Source organism: Polistes dominula, unplaced genomic scaffold (genome assembly GCF_049000335.1).
Source record: "Polistes dominula isolate Pdom_NZ unplaced genomic scaffold, Pdom_raw_medaka contig_33, whole genome shotgun sequence".
Lineage (NCBI taxonomy): Eukaryota > Metazoa > Arthropoda > Insecta > Hymenoptera > Vespidae > Polistes > Polistes dominula.
In genome coordinates, this window is record NW_028300998.1 from 5,012,923 (window position 1) to 5,035,653 (window position 22,731).

At 29.6% G+C, this 22,731-nt stretch overlaps 1 protein-coding gene and 1 long non-coding RNA gene across 4 annotated transcripts in view; one reads left to right on the plus strand and one right to left on the minus strand.

Moving 5' to 3' along the window:
• alpha-Man-Ia (alpha-Mannosidase class I a) overlaps window positions 1-22,731 on the minus strand; it is a 297,026-nt gene that overhangs the window by 76,171 nt on the left and 198,124 nt on the right. Inside the window, exon 1 of one of the 3 annotated variants that reach the window (XM_015320431.2) lies at window positions 7,783-8,015. The exons of 1 other annotated variant lie outside the window; for it this stretch is intronic. The gene's annotated coding sequence lies outside the window, so the exon portion shown is untranslated. Of the gene's footprint in view, window positions 1-7,782; window positions 8,016-22,731 lie in introns of those variants that run through there. One more of the 3 variants, XM_015320452.2, reaches the window with a different exon arrangement.
• On the plus strand, window positions 8,940-12,237 carry LOC149032249 (uncharacterized). Its single transcript, XR_016176921.1, has 2 exons — window positions 8,940-9,067; window positions 9,995-12,237. It is a non-coding gene; the product is annotated as an uncharacterized LOC149032249 (long non-coding RNA).

Below are 22,731 nucleotides of genomic sequence, written 5' to 3' on the forward strand. Positions count from 1 at the left end.
GTCAAGGGTAAAAATTTTTCCACCCACTGTTTGATACATAAAAAAATTATTTGTGATATTCCACGATGTAGAACAAAAAAATTGTCATACACAAAAACCAGCTTTGATTTTTAACAAAAGTTCTGTATTATAAAAAATCTGTTTTGATTCTTAACAAGATATGTAAAAAAAAAAAAAGAAAAATTTAAAAATAATCGATTGTGTATTTACATTTTGATTTCTCTTCGTTTTATTTTTTTAACTTCGAAAATCGATAAAAAAGAGAAAAAGAATACGTAAAAGTGAAACAACATGTATGTGTGTGTGTGTGTGTGACATATGTTATACACAAAAATCTAGTCGATGATTTTAGTTTGTACAGCCGATTCACGTTCGAGTACACCATTTGGAAAAATTGTGTCAACGTATGTATGCGCGCACACACACTATATACATGTCATACGTACTACATATATTATAGCTACGTGTGCCACGTGTCGTAAAAATTCATGCTATTTGCTTGGTACGCTTCGATACGAGTAGTATACTAGTTATGTTGCTTATATAACCGATAAGAATTAGCTTTGTATGTTATTATACATGACTGATAAGCCTAAAGAAAAATATTCCTCTATGAAAATGACCGTTGCATGTTTTTATATAGCATGAGTCTGGATAATGTCTTACAAGAAATTAACGATTAACATCTACACGACTAACATCTATTTTACTCGCGTTCGAGACCGTGAAAAGTTAAATAACAAGGAAGTAATTACTTTACGTTCAACAGTTGTTTACTTTCCTATCCCTTACCCCTTTTTAATATTATCTAATCTCTATTAAGTATATATACAGTAATGTTTTTTAATCACCTTTAACACGTTCAAATAATCGCTTGAATTGTAAATACTAGTTTTTTTTTCTGATACTTTTTTCATTTTTATTATTATTTTTTTCTTTTTTTGTAATTGTTATCAAATTTAAATTTTTTCTTTTTCTTTTTCTTTTTTCTAATATTTTCAATATAATTTATTCAAAATATTATCATTCAACATTAATATCTATTTTTTTTAAATTTAAACTATATTTTATAATATAATTCTAAAAAGTTATCATTCAACAAAATTTACAATTATTCTAATACATATATATGTCATATACCTAATTTACAATTTAATACAAACGACATATTAAAAAATTATTAATATAATCTAATTATCAATAACACCGTTAGAAATTATAATATTATTATTTCTAAAGAGCTTCAAATGGAATAGTTTGTAGTTAGGAAAGACCAAATGCATGCACCAATGCTTGTTGCTTGAAATAGAGGATTGTACAGTGGCACGTGAGAAAGATGAAGATACGAAAGGACTAAGAGGGAGTGAAAAGAAGAAAGAAGGACAGAATATGGGAATAAGAGAGAAAGACAGAGAGAGAAGCTTGCAAATCGCGTGACGCAGGACTTGAATGGTCCGTCGAGTAGTGAATTGCCATTCATGCTGTAACTACTACTACGATGAAGTTACACACATTTACCATACAAATATATAGATATAAACGTGTCTCGTAAATGGATATAGTATTCTTCTCTTTCTCTCTATTGTCTCTCTCTCTCTCTCTCTCTCTCTTTTTCACACATTATACAAACACACACACAACAAGTATACGCGCGCGCGCAATACACAAACTAATCTCTCTCTTTCATCTCTTCATGTGATCCAAGCTTCTCTCCAACATCTTCCTTCCTCTCTTCCTATTGGTAAATAGTAAGAGTAGCCAACTAGTGGTGGAAAGGAAAGGAAATAGGAGACGAGCCACATTCCCAGGCTTTTCGTGGAAGGCCTTGCGACTCGTGATGCTTCACGAGTGGGCGAGTGCGTTCCGCAAACTCGACTTTGAATAGTGAAACGTAGAACGAACGTTCTCCCTTATCCCTCCAACCCTCCGCCCGCTCTCTACCTTTTCCTTTTTCTTCTATTCCTATTCGTCCTCCTCCTATTCCTCCTACTCCTCTTCCTGTTCTTCTTTCTTTGCAACAGCATCTTTTTCCATCACACATACACCACATTTTTTTATAATAACATTAACGAATATTACTGGCCTTTAATCCTGGCAAAATTGTTTAACAATTATCAAAAATGAGTCATTGTAATTAGTGTCATGATTATAGAAGCAAACGAGACTAATTTATTACATTTATAGGATTTGAATATTTTAAATGAAATTATGTCAAATTTATGTAAATGGTAAAATAATTAATTAATACAAAGATGTATAATATTTTAAATTGCCGTACGCGCGATAGCTTAATTAATATTTAATATTTATCTTTCTTTTTTATGGAATTCCTAAAAATTTAATCAAATCAAATTTAATTTGATAGATCAGATTAATAATAGAAAGAAAAAGAGACATGAATTTATTATACGTGTTTTCTAATCTTCTTAACGACGAATGCGTATGCGGTGTATCGTGCTACTTTCTCCAGTCTATAAAAAAATAGTATAGACATATTTGTCTAAAATATAAAAAAAATTGTCTCATGTCAGATTAGATTATAAAATATTTATACGATACATAGACCACATCGCGTAAACTCATACATTATTATACATTATATCAAAAGCACAGTTTAAATATTCTTCTACTAACAACACAATAAATTTCAAATAATTATTTCTTATATTACATTAAACATATCTCTCTTTCTCTTTCTCTTTTTTATTTTTTAAGTAATATTATGTACCAAACAAAAAGAAAAAATTAGAAAATTATAACATAAAGATATATAAAATAATTGAAGCAAATTTTATACTAAACTCGAATCAAAGTGAAATCTCTATGTAGCAAAGACTTCGTACTGAAATGCTTTTGGAATATCTTGGAAAGAACGAGTTTCGAGCGTTCCCGTTCCAATCGAATCGGTCTATTTTTCCACTTGGACTAGTTTTTATTCCACCGTAGCCGGGCCCACACCACCGTTGCTTGCTTCTTCCGCGTGCTACTTCTTTTCTCTGATTGCAGCTATCGAGATAACCGGCTGCATAATTCATACCTTCCAAGGAACGGATGGATAGTTTGTAACGGTAGCTCTAAGTGACTTGGTGTTACCGAATAAAATAAAGGATGAGTAAGAGAAAGAGAAGGAAAAATAGAGAGAGAGAGAGAGAGAAAGAAAGATAGATGTATTATATAGAAAGAGAAAGAAAAAACAAAGATTTAAATAAAAGAGAGGGGAAATATGGTGGGGGAAAGATAGAGGTCAATGCAAATTTTTGGACTGGCTCGCCACCGAGCCCACCACCAACTTTTCCAATGTATACACTCTTAAAAGCTCCTGCATAATTTAGAGCACCCTCGAGTACCTCTCTCCCCTCTCCTACACTTCACAACCCTCGACCTATCTTGTTCCAGAATTTGTACGTGCATGGAATTCAACCCCTCCTATTTTTTTATCTCTTTCTATTTCTCTCTCTCTCTCTTTCTCTTTCTGTCACACTATCCGTCTTTCCCTTTTGTAGTTTTTTTTTGTCTATCTTATAGAAACCGGATGAAGCAAAGACTTCTTCTTCTACCACTCTTCCTTCTTCTCTTGTTCTTCTTATTTCTATCCATCCTCTTTAAAAACATTTATGTAAATTCACGATGCGCATCGATGTCCTTCCCTTTCCGTGTTTATGCTTTTCTATTATCTTTACTAACTGTTTCTAATTGTTAAACCTGCATTTTTAATAGCGTATGTATAATACATTAAATATACACTTGTGTGTATGGCGGTAAATTAAATGTAAAATAGTACATTGAATTAGTTAGAATTTATTTAAAAAAAAAAAAAAAAAAAATATATATATATATATATATATATATATATATATATATATGTATATATAAATAATTAATATAATAAAAGTTAGTCTAATGTAAGTTAAGAATCTAAACATAAATTTAATGTATTTAATTATCCGGTAAGTACAGTTATCTTCAATAGAAAACACGCGATTAAAATTATTTATTAAATAAAAAATAAAAAAACAAAACTTGATTCATTACTTTTGCTACAATATTTGCACAAAAATTAATAATTATTAAAATTGCTATATACCCACGAAATATCTGGATAAACTGTTATGTGTATTATTAATAGTTATATTTATAGACTGAAACAACTTCTTTTTAGAGATAAAATTATTTTAGAAAAAATAAAAATATAGAATGAATTATTTTTTAATTGAAGAATTTGAAAATTACAATGACTACGCATTATAATTACAATAAATCTTAAAATTAAATTAATGTCTAATACAAACTTTCGAGATTTAAATCGAAATATTAACAAAATTTCTTATCAGTAGAAAAACAACAATTATAATATATTATAAAATTACGTTGTTATATAACACAAACCTTTAAAGATTTTTATCAAAAAATTGTAAAAGCACAGTGTGATTGCAAACAAAACAAATATAATAAATTTCTAACTAACATTACCATTACTATACGCTTTTAAGATCTTCATTTAAGTGTCCGAAAACCACTGTGACTGCACTTACAATTAGTATAATTTAGTGAACTATTCTCTGGTTTCTGGCATCTCGCCTACACATTTTGGACATCTATCTTTCTCTCTTTTTCTCATTCTCTCTCTCACTTTCTCTCTTTCTTGGTGTGGATCTACGAAAATACCATTCCCGGCAAAAGTCTGGATCGTTAAATCGCTGCTATAAATAAACCCGAACGGCCTTGGTCAACCTTCTTCGAGTTCGTCGACTCGAACCGGTACCTTCGCACGCGTGCCGAGTTATTTCACTACGAAAGGACGACGAAGACGCATAGATATTGTAAAGAAAGGGGAAACGAAAGAGTTTATTCCTTCGTTTTACGATACTTTATAGAAAATTCGGTCGTTACAATCTTAACTTCTATAACGATCGATTTTAACGTAATTAAATCAACTTATAGTACTATACTTAACGTTCCCCCTTCCCCCTATTTTATTTCCCTCTTTTTTTTTAGTTACGTTTCGTTCTAATTTAACGATTATTAAAGTAAATATTTGTATAAATTTTGCTATAGAATATAAATTGAAAATTTTTCGAATTCTCATTTACAACGATTTGTTCTATGATCAATAATCTTTAATTAAAAAAAATTAAATCGGCGTTGTCTTTAAAATTTTGTAATAAATCAAAGTAATCGCGTTGTAATATAAATCAACCTTTGTATTCCAACACTTACTCACACGTATTACTAGTTTTCAAAGGTATTTACGTAAATACTTTTTTTCTGTTCCTTTATTTAGTTATTGTTATTTTATTTGTTACTTTTGTTTTATTTTATTTGTTCCTTTGTTAGCTTTTCGTTGGTTATAGCTATACGTATGGTAGCAGTAGTATTTTATGAAACATCGAAACGTTATATTTTAAGTTTTCTTAAATTCACACGACCCTTTCACTCCTTCTACCCCTCGCTCCTTAGGAAAGATTTTAGTATCGAATGCCGAAATGTTGATTTATCGAATATTACGAAGGTGGTGTCAAAAACAAAACAAAAAAATATCCCAACGACTAAAATAAAACAAAAATATCTGTCCCATATATATATATATATATATATTTTTTTTTTTTTCAGGAAACAGTTCGTAAAATTCATAACGTTCGAGAACAACAAATCAAATATTTTTATTTTCCTTTTTTCCTATTTTTTTTTCTTTTTTTTTGATCGATGACTAATACCAATCGGATGTTGGCTAAAAAATATGTAAATCTGAAAAAAGAATATCTATGTTTAAAAAAAAACAAAAAAAAATAAAGGTCGACTCTGTGCTGCATAAAAGGAAATTTTAAATTTCGGACATTATCCAATTTTCATTTATCTTTTAAGTAAGTTTCTCAATGTGTGTTTGTGTGTGTGTATATATGTTGAGTATAAATATATTTCGAATAGTAGCAAATATGTATATTCTGCTAAAGAGAATCTCTTGTAGATGAAACAACTTCTGCATCAAGGTTTAGTCAAATAGTCACAAGGATCTTTTAATTAATATTTTAAGAATCAATATTTGAGAAAAGAGAATGAATAAATTTTCAAATAAATAAACTATAAACCGACTGCGTCGAATGAAATTTTTATCAGTTTTAAAATTAATAAAAAAATTAGTTCATGCTTGTTACGTACGAATTATTTAACTTTATAAACACATTTTATGCAATAACATGAACTAAATTTTTTCCTATAAAATAATATTATATATTGATAAAAAAAAACTTTTTTTAGATAAATAACTTATCACGATATTAACTGATATAATGTAGATGAGTCGTCATACGCAGACTAACGATCGTTATTCCTCGTTAATTTTCGTGACTTTCTGTCAGTTTCAAATTACGTATTAACCACGCATGTAGCTGGACCGAACATGATCGTATCAATGATCCGACATCTGACGCGTTCTCGAAATGATTATCCCACTTGCGGTCAGGATCGTTAAATATACGTATACCTATACATACAAAATATCTCAAAATATGTGAGCATAACTTTAGGACCTGTTTCATTTCGCGTTTTATTAAAAAACAAATTGTCATACAATCATATTCTTCTATTACACTCGTTATTATATCATTTTCATAAAAACTGTTCAACTGTTAACTGATGTATTGGAAATTGAAGATTTTAAGTGTTCTCGTAAATAAAAACTCAACGGATTTAGATCAAGCGATCGTGCTGGCCAATTAATTGGCCCTCCACGACCAATTTATTTATTTCAGAATTAAATGTCTAATATAAGATAAGTAGCTTACTCGTAAATAGTTAAAGTAAACAGTCATTAAAGTTATATGAATTAATGGAAGATAAAAAAATTGCTTCTTTTTTTAGCATACCAAAACACCATCAGTTTTACTCATTTATTTTGAAAAACTTTACATTTATATATATAATATATTCACAGTGTATCAATTCATAGTGTGATATGTAATTCTTTGATTATACTAAAAATGAACCGTTCCGCTCTACTTCTCTATAAATATATTTACTCGTAAAAAACTTATACTATGATTTATCATAAAATGTATCAATCGTTCAATTAATCTTCTTATAAAAATTATCGTCTTATTTTAAAATAATTTGAACATTTCAAAAGAAACGAGTTTGTAAAAATGAATCTACGTACAAGCTTTAATAATAATGTCTTTTTATATTTTCACGTATTACTGAATTTTCATTAATTTTATTATAATAATAATTATTTTTGTTTATATTATTAGAAGATAATTTTCTTTAAAAGGAAAACATTTTATTCGATAAAATATAAAAAAATAATGCATCTTTCGGTGTAAGGTTAAGACCGTTTCAATTTTTCGCAAATAAAAATGTACTTTTAATTCGTTCACTTTTATCAAATGGAATCACTTGGAATTTTTAATCAAAGATTACAAGTAAAAAAATAAAAAACAAATAGGGTCATCAAAAGAAAGGATAGAATCTTTTATTTTTGGATTGTAACTATAATAATAGCTGACCTGATTGAACGAAAAACCACGTAACCTGGCAACGCACATTTCGAAACTTTCCCTCTGTGAGAGCACAAATTACTATACATATGTGAATATATATATATATGAATACGATCGAGTTCACTCACATTAGAAGAGATAGGAACTTTTTTATTAATATTTTTCTCTCTTATTCGCGAAAACAAAACTAACGTTTTAACTACAGAGTTCGAAAGAAGAATAAAAACGAGGAATTACGATCGGGAAATAAATGAGGCTCCATATATGTTTACAAATAAATATTTACCTGTATCAACTATGTAGAACAGAGATAGAAGAGATGCAACTAGCTATAACTGGTTGGTTTTAGCTGGTTGATTGGTTGATTACTTGGTTGCTTGGCTAACACGAGATATATCACACAATTTCTTCTTTTTGTCACAGCACTACGAAACGAACGAACGATCGAACGAAACGTTTTTCTCTGCTAATATTTAAACAAAATGCGCTCTTTTTATTTATTTATTTCACTTTCACTGACTCGATAAATTAAGGAAAAAGATATCACACAACCATAAGTACAAAAAGATTATCGTATCTGATAAAAGATTGAAAGAAGAAAATTCAATGTTTTTAATTCAAAAATTAACTAATGAAAGTAAATGCGATTACTTCGTATTTAATTTAATAATAAAATCAAATAAATTTGTAGAACTTAATCTTTAAAATAATTTATGTATGTGAAAGTTCGTTTAAATGACGAGATACGAAAACTGATAAATTGATAGGTTTATTTTTCGTTTTTATTCCTTCTTCTTCTTCTTCTTTTTACATTAGCTTACAGTTAATTCGTAAGATCAGCAAAAATATTTATTTACGTTAGTGCAACGTACGAACCATTGGAATTTGATGGAAACACAATTATCTTTTTTTTCTTTCGATATTTTTTATTCGTTGATTTATTTTTCTTTTTCTTTCTATTATTCTCGCACTCTCGTTTATTCGATAGTTCGTTATCTTTATCTAACTTGTTATCACGGCGATAAAACAACTATTTTCACTAAAACGAAGAACAACGTTGTCGAGTAATTCCAGGAATGCGATAAGTTATTTTATTTGTCTCTTCTTTTTTCATTCGTCAGATACAAGTAGAACACATTAATAGGAAAAAATATCAACGTACACTTACACTAGGTTTTATTAACGAATGATTAAATGTCTGTTGTCGTCGTCGTAACGTTTGTAAGTTCGTTTATTAATTCTCTCGAGAGAGACTGAAAAATACGACGATGGTAAAAAGAGAGAAAGAGAGAGACAATGAAAAAACACGTCCACTCTCTACCGCGTCCGAAACAGCACTGAGAAGCTGAATACGAGAAACCACGAGTGGCTGAAGCCTCCCGCTACTACCGAAGGTTACCGAGTTCATTCGAGGACGTCCGAGCTTGGTCGACTTGCTAGACGCGTTGACTTAAGCGCACTTCCCTCTCGGCACTCCTCCGAGAAGGTTATCGTATTAGACGAATTCTTACGACTCCTGACATAAAATCGACCTTGTGTAAACACTCCAGAACTTCGATTTATTTAACGAGGTACTACTATAATATATTTTTCTTTTTATTACACAAATAAGAATTATTATTATTATTATTATCATAATAAATATTATTTTTTTTTGGAACTTTTTCATATCAAAATAGAAAATATATAAAAAGTGTAGTAAGAAAATAAAATCATACAAATTCGCGAGATCACTAGCTATTTCTCAAATGTTTTCTAAGCTCGACGTGTGATTTATGGTTGTTATCGCAACTACTGTATACAAGCTCGTAGTTCTTCTCGTTCGAAATTTGCTGCAAGTGCGTGATGGGAATCGTTTCACCTCCTAGAGAAAGACTTTTCGTGCGTCCTTTTTAGCTATAGCATGCTGCTCCGTTTGTGAACGCGAGACAATGGATGGAAACTCGAATGCGAGATGTGCATGATTCGATACGATATAGTTCTAATTGGAAAGAAAATATGGAGTAATAAATAATGTAGTTTGAAACTTGTACTTTTCTGATAAAAAAAAAAGAAAATAATCTCAAAGAAAATAATAGCATTTCATTTTAAATATTATTCAATAAATATATGAATATATTTGTAATATTTAGTAGTTAAATTATTAAAAAATTTCAGAATCAAAATATTTTTTACAAAATATTTCATGATTTTTTATTTCACGTTTTTCATATTAATACGATATTTATGTAAGCCATGTAATCGGCTTTAAGGATAAGATTCTACTAAAAAATTAACGTTTCAACTTTGTTTTGCCGATAATTATTTTAAAACTTTGATAATAGTACACGAGAGATATATTTCTAAATATTCAGTTATACTAAAAAAAGAAAAAAAGAAACAACAATAAGGATGATATTTAACCTACTCGTATTTAACCCTAGAATATAATAGAGAGAACTTAGAGAGTAACTCCTAGGAGTATGGTTACTAGCATATCTTATCCTCTTACATTCTAGAAACCTAACAACATCGAGGCTTTACCTCATGCAACCTGAAAATGTTTAATGCAAACTTCCTTGTTTCGCAAGTATGGTACACCTTTGCTATCGCTTCGAGGGAAAGCAGTTCTCGTATATGTGTGGGAATAAGTTCTAAAATATAATATATAAGCATATTTTATTTTTCTTTACACAAATACGGAAAAAATTTTTCCTCAATACAATGTACTTTATTATTTCATTTTAAATTATTCAAAATTATAATATATATTTTACATATAAATAACAATAATATGTATATCATATAATTAAATGTAAAGTAATTCGTCCAAAAAAAAAAAAAAAAGAAAAAATACAAAGAAATTTTTGATTCAACCCAATAATTAAATATCAGACAACTTGTTCCTATAATTTTATTCGTAAATTTAATTTAGTCACACATATATCTTTACGTGAGATTATTTGAGCTAGAAGTCGGTAAAAAAAAAATGAAAAGAGAGAGAAAGAGAAGATTGAAATCTTCTTTCGAGACGAGTCATCCAGACCTTACAATTAGCAAGGTACCACGATATTTTAATTCGCAGTCCGGTAGAAGCAGCCGTGAATCCGTAAGATTCGAGGCATTAAGAGGTTTCTTCTTCTCTTTTTCTCTGTTTCTTACTCTTTTTCATGACACGAGGAATACCCTTTTTCTTTTCTTTTTTTCCTCTCAACGTCACATCGTCGCTAGAAGAGTTACGTGTATTTCGTTGAAAATTTATTCACGATGAGGAGCTTTTCACCAGTCGATGCAATTTCCTTTAAAGGAATCGAGACGATTTTTCAACCACAAGAAATAAAATAATAATAATAATAATAATAATAATAATAATAATAATAATAATAATAATAATAATAATAATAATACTACTAATAATAATAATAATAATGATAAAACATATTTTTTTTATGAAATATACATATTTTTTCATATATTATATCAATCAGTATGGAAATGTCTGATTTCGAATTGAAAGTAATTGAAATGATCGGACATTTAATACTTAATTATCTAATAAAGTAAAATAATTTGTACACATATTCGATTAATTTCAACGTTATTTTTCGTTAAACCTAATAAGTATAAAGTTTTAGCGACACCACCAATTGTAACAACAAATATCTTTCTTTCAATTCAGGCCACGATCTAATCAAATTTGATAAAGCTTGGAGAAAAGTCTCCGAGTCGAAACGTGGACACGTTCGTTGAACTTTGATCTTACATTCGCACGTTTTCTTTGTACATTCCAATCACGTTTAGACTTTTCTTTAAGCTTTTTTATTTTTTTTTTCTCAAAGTTTCTAACTCATAGAGTAAGTTCTTCTATCGTAATATTGTTTTATTTTTATTTCGGTAACATCTACAAAGAATAGATTGACGTTTTCCTTATTCCCTCATTTTGTTTTATATTTTCATTTTGATTTTATTTAATTACAGTTGAAAATAAGATAAAGTTATATAAATGTATTCACTCATTTGATTAACTTTCATTTAATTGTCTAATTAATATTATAATTAGAGTTTGCAAAAAGTAAATTAAAAAATAACATACATATATAGAAATGTATTGGATTCATTTAATAGTTGAGCATTTATTCACGAATTTATTCACTGATTGAATGATTCATTCACACATTTGCTCTTTCTCTCAAAACTTGTCTTTGTACAAGCGAAGGGATCTGTAAGTTTAATTTGATGCGAAAGTCCAGTATGCCTGAGAGTGTCGCGACCGTTCTCGAAGGAACTTGATTGCTTTGTCCTCGGAGACTCTAATATGAATTACAAACCCGCTCCTTCCTTCTTTTCCTTCCCTTCCCCCTATTTCCTCCTTTCCACTTTCTGTGACTTCACTCGTGCCGTCTATATAGAATTCCTTTTTCAGTTTCCAACTGAAGAAATAATGTTTCTTGGTGAGACCATAGAACTAAGATCGCGACAGTTTCGCGGAAAGTTTATCGACTTTCCTTTTTCTACCAAGAAATCCTAACTCGTACTTAATACATAAACTATTACGAATTTTTTATTCTAACAAGAAAATATATCGTGGTGTGTATCTTGTGAGATAAGAGAAGTTTGCTTTTGAAGAATAATTTTATCATTTTCTTTTTTCCAAGTTATCCGAGAAAGAAGAATTTTTCTTTAATTATGTATCAAAGTATTGATTATTATTTCATTAACTAAATCTTCAATAGTCTGGGTAATAATAAATCGTTGTATAATATTTAACTGGAGTATTTATATTTAAAATATTTTCCTTCATTATCAATGATTATGACGTAACCAAAAAAAATTTAAATATATTTAGTAATGTTAATTTAATTTGATAATAATTTAAATATTTTTATTAGAATAATGTATAACAAATATTAAAAATGATGTAAAACAATTTGTGTCTTCTTTTTTTTTATTATGTAATAGATTGAGAAAAGTGACGATTTATATATTAAATTAATATTATTAATATAATGACTAAAAGAATTAATATGATATAATAACGAAAAAAATATGTATAAAATAAACGATAATAAAAAAAACTATTACAATAAGTAAGTGACATAAATATAAAAAGATAATTTAACAATAAATATTTATTTAAAGTAATAACATGTTTATCACTATAACGAAAAATCAAAAACGAATCACGTATAAGCAAAGATATTTTGGTTCTCTTTTTATGATGCCGTAGTAATAAATTTGGTACTTTGCAATTTGAAGCAATATTTCGTATAACATCCGATAAGTACCGTAGAGTAGAACCGAGATTAATACCAACCTCTTTTTCCGCGAAATCCACAGCCGTCGAATTCATCTACCGATGAAATGCTAAGAGCAAACGTTCTCTGTAAAGAGGAAGGATAGAAGAAGAAGAAGAAGAAATGAGAAAGTGTGAATGAACAAGAGAGAAAGAGAGAAGCTGAGAGATTCGAGGTGACGGCCGGCTTGCAGATTACGAGGGAGATGAAAATTCGGGTTCGCTTCTAGAGCACGTCGTTGTGTTCTTATACGAGCGTAATCATCGAGCGTGTCCTATTCTAGGACCTTTCCCTTCAAGTTTCACAAATTTTCCCATGGGAAAACTTTTCGAATGGCTTCAAACATAATAATCATAAGATTTCTATTCCGTTATTGGATAGATATGATATCGTATGATTAGAAATTTTAATAGTATTATTACAATTATTATAATTTCCCTTCAAGTTATATGATTATTAGTTAGTAATATTGTTAATATCAAACTTATCACTATCGGTTATATAGAAGGTTTTTTTTTTAATTTATAAGTTAAAATTTTGCAATAAGTGTTATCCTTTTTTTTTGTTTTTTTAATGAATTTTATATCAATAGTTGTAATAAGTATTGGTTTATTTGATATTTAAAAATTATTTATTGCAATTTATTGTTATTTTATTTATTATTTAAGCAATTAGGTAAATTGATAATTAGATGTATATTTTTTTCTATCAACAATTTCGAAGATATCGATTTCAATGGGGACACTCTGAATATATATAAATAATTGTAAAAGAAATATGACTTTATTTTATAAATTTTTTTGGTTTTTCCACACACCTTCAAAAATGATTTTGAATTTTCTCACGATAGATTTTATTATTATAGAAATATTCTTTCAGTAACTCACCTTAGGCCCTTCGTTGATGTTGCCAAGCATTAAACTTTCATTTTCCGCACGGATGTAGCAACAATAGGGGTACGAAAAAAAGAGAGAGAAGGTTCTTTGTAAGATCGGTTGTTCACAAAAGCGGCAAAGAATACAATGGACTTCTGGATCCTAGCAAGATACATTCGAATGGTGGCGCCAAGTATCACAAGGGTGGGATAGAGAATAACGAAACTTCAAGAGGAAAAGAGAAAAAGGGATGTTCTATCCTCCCTTCTCGAATAGTTCACCATTCCAACGAGCACCGTAAAGGTCGATAAGGTTTACTGCGAAGAAAGCCATAAGACGGATCTTTCTGGAAGAATAACTTTTGACCAAAACCTTAGATCATTCCTTTCTCTTTCTTTTTTTACTCTCATTCTTTCTCTTTCTCTTTCACTTCTTTTTCCCTTTCTTTTTCTTTCTCTTTTCTCTTTTCTTTGAATATTTCTGATCGAAGAAAATTTGCTGAGATGGAGCGTGCCACTGTGCTCCCTATCCTATCGTTTTACCGTCGATATCTCAAGTTTTACGAGCACGAAGCCGCTTGTCTGTGCATTAGAACACTGATGTGAAGACTCTAGACTCTCTTATTTCGTCCGCTTGATTTAACTATGCGGTCAGAACTATTGATAGTTGCGATACGTTCTCTTTTAACGTCAATCTTCATGAAATGAAAAATAGAAAATTATTCGCAAAAGTGTTCTATGATCGTTTCGTAATATCTATTTGTTTCTTTATTTTTTATTTTTTGAAGTGATACTTCTCTCAAGCAACGGTAACGATAAAATATTATGAAACGATATGAAAAGAGAGGGTACATAGAGAGTGAAATAGAACCCATAGTAGATCTATATTTGAACGAGTTTATGGAAAGTTTTTGTGTGTTAGTGTGGTCTGTGTAGTTTGTATGAAATACATTGATCGATAGCTATTGCAAGATGCGTATTGTTGATCCGTTTATCGTTAGTGTTAGGGATTTTTAAAAATTCGTGTCGAATTGTGTTATGTGGCGCGATAGAGATTCATTCATTTATCTGTGAGTAATGCCAATCGTCACGATTCGCGATTTGTTTCATCAGTTATTTCAGAAATGTTATTCTAAACACACAAAGCTAAATTTGCATCCACACACGTTGCGAATTGACGATCATGATCAAACATCCCGTCACATTTTACAACAGTACACGAACAACGCGGTCGAGCTGCGTGGCACTGACAATGAAACGGCTATAAAAGTATGAGTAGAAATAGTAACATACCTTGAGAGTATTCAATATACCTTAAATGATTGTTAATTAATGGAATGAAATGTATACTTTAATCTAGAAACATCAAATATATAAGTTCAACGTTTCATCTTTAAATTGACTATCAAAGTATAGTCAAAATTTTTTAAATTAAAATAAATGAAACTAACAAAATACAAAGTACCAATCGTGTAATATAAAAATTACATTTTTAATCTCTATAATTATATAGAAGATAGGAATGAATTAAAATAAATGAATATTAAATGAATGAGAGAGACGTTTGATGATTCGATTTGGATCAAATTTGAACATTCAATTAAAACGTTATTAATCTATCAGATGATGATGATGTAACTAATCTTGAAGTAATCCATGTCATTTACAAGTCATATTGAAAAAGTGAAGAAAAGTTAAGATCCATTGGTAAGATAAGAAGAAGAAGAAGAAGAAAAAGAAGAGTAAGAGCTTTTTGGTTTGCTGAGTTGGTCCAAAGGTAGAGGTTGCATTCGGTAGCTCTTTATCTCTTTCCTTGTCTAGTGTTCATTCAGTTGATCATGACTCAGCAGACGGTAGTACCTACCCTTCGGCTGTCGTATTTCTGTCTGGAGTTTACACACTCGGCGATCGGACACCGCGGTTGGTCGATCGATCGGTTGGTCGGTCGCTCGGTTAGCTAGATATCAAAAGTTGCCTTCAAGCGAACACCAACGAGTATTTCTCTGGCTTCGCGGCTACCTTTGCCAAGTTCGATTCCTTCTTTTCGAAAGTCTTCTCGAGTTTCATCCCCCTTTTTTTATATTTTTCTATTTTTCACTCTTTCCATTTCATTCTTTATCGTTTTTATTGTTGACATTTTTCTCTCGCACTCTTTTTCCATTCGCTAAATAAACCTTACTTTTTGTTACGTTTTTCTGTTTTTTTTTTTTATTTTTTTTTTATTTCGTTGATTCTATCGATACTTTTTTTTTAATTAAAGTTTTTCTTTCTTTTTTTTTTTTTGACAGCATCTATGACTGGTTGTGAGGGTTTATAAAAAGTTTAATTTACACATATTATTCAAATATTATTATGAATATAATAATATTGATTATTGTTTCTCAAACTATGGTATATATGTTAGCGTGAAATATTTAAATTAAAGAATGTCAAGATTCATATAGATTCATATAGGTTCGAAATATAAATGTATAAGAATAAACCCAAATATTCGATCTTTCATGTGTTGACAAGCGATCACGTGAATTTTGACATTCTTCACGGTAACATATATAATATTATTAATTGTATATTACGTTATTTTTGATGTGGTACAATATTTATATAAAATATTTCAATAAATGTTCAGAAAAATGTATTTACGAATATAATAAAATAATATTAATTTATAAAATATTTTATTGTGTTCGCGATTATAAATACTTCATTTGAAATGTATGTATTTTTAATCGAGAAATGTTTTTTATGATTTGTACATATATGTTTTAATTCTTATTTACATGATAGAAGATATAAAAAGTTTAACAACCTCTGATATAGATGATAAAACGGTAAAAATTTTGTTATGAAAATTGTTTCAGTTCCGGTAGAAATTTGATAACCTTTATGATTGAAATTGGATATTGGATTGTAAAAATTGTTTATGTTCTCTAGTATAAACTTGATAACATTGATTTGAAATCCAATGAATTTCTCAATCTACGGATCGGTCTCTCTAACAATTGTTAACGAACTAGCGAATGTAATGGTAAGCTTGATAGGAAGCGAAACATCCTGAGAAACAATAGGAAACTAGGAACCTAAAGTCGTGGCTAACAACACATCGCAATACGCATGTATATATTCTGTATACGTGTATACACATATATGACTTTACGTATCGTAACGTTGTTGCAACATTCATTGAAACTTTGATACAGTTTCGCGTTCTAGTTAACGAACTTGTAATATTGAAAGAGAGAGGAGAGAGAGGGAGGATTCACGTCATCGCGTTAAGATCGATTCGACCATGAACTCTGTTTGTATGCTGTGTGGTCAAATTATCAATATTCTTGATAATACTTTAGATTATAGAGCATCTCTTATCTTGTTAAAATAAACGTACGTATATAACATGTTACATAAACGTAAATTCGCATAATTTTACATTCTTATTTGTACCGGAAATGATAAGAGTGGATTAATTATTAGTAAAAAAGAAAAAAATGTTATAAATTTATTTTATTTCATTTTTTTAATTTAATCTACGGTCGCGATTACCGGCCAAAAAATTGTCGATGCATATATGAATAAGTTTTATTTGATTTTATATTGACACCACGAAATTTAATACTATAACTTCATTTATGATAATTTTATATTATAATATTCGATATCGAATAATGAAAAAATTAGGAAAACTTTTTTTCCTGTTCCTTTTTTTTATTGGCTAAAGAGAAATATTCGACTTTGATCATACGATAAAAAACATAGTCGCTTATCAATCATCTTCGAGTGTATGGTGTTGAAGGTAATAAATTATTCTTTAAAGTAAACGAACTAGGGTAGAGTTTACGTAGGTGAAAAGATGATGGAAAAAGAAAAAAAGCGTACGTTGTTCGTTGCTTTTGATCGTGCAGGACTCGAAAGAGATTTTGGCTGGTAACGGTGTTACATCTATCATTCCGCCACGTGACACTACTGCTTCCGCTTCCGTATTATTCTACTCGCACACGGAGCATCCGAAAACAGACAAGTACGCTTGCGAAACAGATTATCTGCGGATAAGGTAAATGGATGGTACGGAAGAGCTCTTTCGTTCGTGCCGAAAGTGGATCGATTCTAACGCAACCCATTAGAGAAAGAAAGATAAAGAGAGAAAGAGAATCATTAATCATTTATTATGAGAATTCCGTTATTTTAATTTACAACGAACCGATACATACTTTCGAATATCGATTAATAAAAGAAAATATCAAGTCAAAAGTCACTAACTAACATATGTACCAATTTGAGTTATTGCTTGTCAAACAAATATTGAAAAGGAAAAATTGAAATTGATAAAAATTTGCTTTTTTTTTTTATATTACATTAACTTATTATTATTAATGTTTTTTTTTTATGGAATATTGGTTAATAAATTCGAAAAAGTAATTTTCTAATCGAAAATGTCTTTAATGACATTTTGTGACATGATAATAATTGTTATAAGATGTACAGACATTATTACACTATAATATTTTCTTTTCTTTTTTAATACGTCAATTTAATTGCACAATGTGTGCCTATAGTCATTAGAAATAAAAAAGATTTATCTACTTATTTGTGTAATTATAATTTCAACAATTGTGTGTACCTTCAATTCCACTTATTATTCCTAACATAAATTGATAAAGTCACATATTTGATTACGATGAAAAAAAAAAAAAGAAAAAAAAATTGCGAACATTTTCTAATCACACGCATTCAATTGCTTTTCCCGTATTTATATTTTTTATCCGCTAAAGGTGAGAGGTTTTTTTCGACGAAATTTTTAACGGCGTCAAAAAAAAAAAAAAATAGGAAAATAAAATTTCGTACGAGAGGAAGGACGGGAAACAAATTAATAAAACCAAAAAAAAAAACAAAAAAATGAAAGAGAAACAAATCGGCGTACATATACAGAGGAAAAGGAAAAAGTGTGAAACAGAGAAAAGGCTCGAATAAACCGACAAAGTTTGGGAACAACACGCAACAGGCTGCCCGCGGAATTATTTTTCAAGGTAGGCAAGCAAGCAAGCAAGCAAGTAAGCAAGCAAGCAAGCGAGTGAGCGAGCGAGCTAACCGCAAATGTGAAAATACTCTCTCTCTCTCTCTCTCTCTCTTTCTGATCGTTCCCGTTATTCACCAATTTTTTTGATCTCCCTCGTTTTACCCGTTAACGCTCTCCGATTAAATACTTTATTCACAATATACCCCAACAACCCCTCCCTACACCTACCCCAGTACTTCCCCCTCTTCATTCCACCCCACACCAATCTCTCTCTCTCTCTCTCTCTCTTTTTCTCTTGTTTTCATTTGTGAAACTGGAAAACGTGACCTCGATTTAAAGCTTTCAATTCGAATCTATTCATTAAGATAATCATAGAATAAAACCCTATGTTGGGAAATTAAGTTTAATTCGGGAGGAGAATAAAAAGAAAAAGTAAAAAAAAAAAAAAACAGGAAAATAAAAAATATGATATTATTTATTTTTCATAGGTAAATATAAACAAATTGATCGTTAAATCGAGTATATGAATTATGTTTTAAAATTTATTGTTTTTTTTTTCCCTCGTTTTTCCTTTTTTTATTATAAAAATATAATAAAAGTGTGAAATATCTCGTAAAGTATAGGTATTTCGATAACATCGGATTTAATACTTTTATATGTGGGATAAAAAAAATAAATCGATTGTGGGGTTTTAAAAAAAGAATTGAATAGGATTCAAGAGAATAAAGTGTAATTATACTTGGCAGATGCATCAGTACACATAAAAAATGAGAGAAAACATTTCTTTAACAATTTTTTCTTCTTCTATTTTTATTTAAAAAAGAGTAATATTATTTTGTACAATTTTCGTAATTCAGATCAATCATTTTGATCGATCTTTTAATTTTGTTCTGTATTTTAATATTCCACATGGCATTATTCTTAGAACTTAAATTTGGAAATGACGCAAAATTACATCACCGGTGTTCAGTTGAAGAATTACAATTGACATATGATCTCAAATATGTTAATTAATTGTATACCTTGGAAACGTATACTATAAAGTTATTGTGAAAATAATTTTCAATCATTTTCGTAGATATTTGGATTAAGAAAAATTTGAAAATCGTTAGATCGGGGTAGGTGAAAATTAGATTGTAAGTAAATATGAAATTAACTTGCCGTACTCGTCTTAATTAACCGAACAATTTTAGAACTTGTTGTGAAAGGACCACCCTGAAAAGAGTATAAAAGAGAGAGAGAGAGAGAGAGAGAGAGAGAGAGAGAGAAAAAGAGGATCAAAATAAACGTTTCGTTCAGCTACCGTTCCAAGAACGGAAGAGAGTGTCGGGAGTGTTGCGAATTGTTTGGACCAAAAGTTAATTTCGTAAGATTCGCTTGTGCGGTCCGTGGATGGTCGAAAAGGAGGAGAGTGCTGCAATTTAGGGACGGAAATCATCGATTACAGTGTAAGGAATGATTAGTGGTTTTGACCTTGGACCATAGTTTCCCCACTCCCATCTTTTCCTTTTTTTATATTCAATTATTTTTCCCTCTGTCTTATCTCGAAATGTTTACTGTCAAGTAGATGAATTTTTTATTTTTATAATAGAAAATATTTAACATTATAGATTATTTAATAATTATTTATCTTTATCTCGTTTCACTTTTTAATCGTCACATTTCTTTTTTTATTTTTTTTTTATTGTAAAACGGATGATTTTTTTACATCTTTTGACTTCAAATAAGCAGAAATATTTGTTATAAATCATGTTGACAGAAAAAATGAACATCTCGATTTATTTTTATGAGATTGGGGAGGAAATACAAAATAAGGGAAGAAAAAAGGATATATGGTAGATAGACAATTGTATGAAGAGGGTGGTACTCCGGTACTTATCGTTGAAAAATTTTCTTTTGTCACTGAAAAATAAGGTCCGACCTTCAATCTCTTTTTCGTCGTGCTCGTTTGCGTTTTCGTGACAATCCTTCCCTCCTATCGTATCGTCGAGAATTCAGACGTCTGTAAAATTCACCATGCGATCCTTTGTAACCTCCACCTTTTCCTCCACCTCCTTCTTTTCTTCCTTATACCCACCCCTTACTTTTACCTCCTGACCGAAACGGCGTCTTCGTTATTTCGATTTCTCATGCGTGACGAAAGAAAATTCCACGAAAAGGAAAAAAGGGCAAGAAGAAGGGACAAAGAAGGAATGAAGGAATGAAAAGAAAAAACAAACAAATAAAATAAATGACGTCGTCTTAAATTTATGAAAACATCAAGAAACGACCAAGAGGTCGATAGTTTCATGCGTTTCGGAATAATGATCGTAAGAAAAAAAAAAAAAAAAAAAAATAGAAAAGAAAAGAAAAGATAAAAGACAAATTTGTAATGTGTTTAAATTTTCGACGAGTAAAAAAAAATGAATTAAGTTCCAAATTTTCATTAATATATTTGACGTATAGCAAAAAAAGAAAAGAAAAGAAAACAGAGACTAGAAATATGTAAAAAATATTCCACATTTGTTCTCTTCTTAATTGTATAATTAGAAGAAAGGAAAAAGCATCGTATCAATTCACAATCAATAATATTATTATCATTACTACTTCGTATAATTAATATTGTGATTACAAATTAATTATTGTATCTTGAAATTATTATAATTATTATTGCGTTGTCTATGTTGTTTTTATTATAATTGTGGGAAACGTGTGGATATATAGATCCGTATATTTTAACTCATCAGCTAACGAGCATAGAGACAAACGCACACACACACACACACACAAATATACATACGCGTATAGGCATTTGAACATATGCAAGCGAAGAGAAGATTAGTTTGGCAGAAATTTAAGGTGGCAACTTGAATCACATAATGCTCGGCTTACATTTACGGAGATTAATACGGTAAATGCTTCCTACTGGCACTTGCGAAACTCAAGCGAGCCGCAATTATGTACAATACGAGGAGTTACAACTTGCACCGATTCGCAGCTACCGTTCTCGATGGCCACGTTTTGCTGTTACTGGAATTACCGAATTTACCATGATTCTAATCCGTTATTAATCCTCTTTTGTTAGTATATATCTATATTTATACATATATGAATATATAATACATACATACACACACCTATATCTTCCTTTCTTTCTCTAAATATAGCGTATTCATAATATTTCTAACTTACTGTGGAAAGAGGGCAGACAAGATTATTTTTAAGATGACACGACAAGCGTGCTCATCATTTATTTTTATATTTTTACCTTCTACGTGTTTCTCAACTTAACCTAATTAAAAATCGATAAATGATTAAGAAAACACTGCGAAATATTTAATACTATTATATATTTTAACTTACTTAGATATTCATACAATTACAAATGAAGTTAATACAATTTTGTAAAGTAATTTATCATTTCTTCATTTAATCCCAGGTATTTCTTAGATTAAATCTAATTAACCAGTGGTAGCAATACACGTGGACGACACGCGCCTAGCGATTTTAATTATTGGGGACAATATACTTTTCTTGCTGATGTTGAATTATGTTTATTTAATAAAGAAAAAATAGAAAATAATCTCAATTGCGTGAGTGATCAAAATAATTGATAAATGCACATATACATCCTTAGTTTAAACTGATAATTTTCGTTGGACACACACACATATGTATAATATGTAAAATGTATTTTCCAAAATAATATTAAAATATAAAAAATTTATATATTATATCCCCGATATTATTTATATATAAATTATATTCTATTTAAAACATCGTATATGAGAGTGAATTAAAAAGTTTTGAGCTTATTTTGAAAATAAAAGTGTCTTTGTATTAGACACAAAACTTTTCAACCTATTGGCGTATAAAATCATTACAATTAATTTTATTAATAGGCAAATAAAATTGTAAATGAAATATGTAATTTTTTGTTAATAAATTAGGAGTATAACTTTATAAGAAAAAGAGAGAGAGAGAGAGAGAGAGAGAGAGAGAAAGAGAGGAGAAGTGTTATCGATTCAACGTATACCCATTTCCATTGGAGGTAAGTGCATACGTTCGATATAAAGGAGTCATTAAGACCTTTATCCG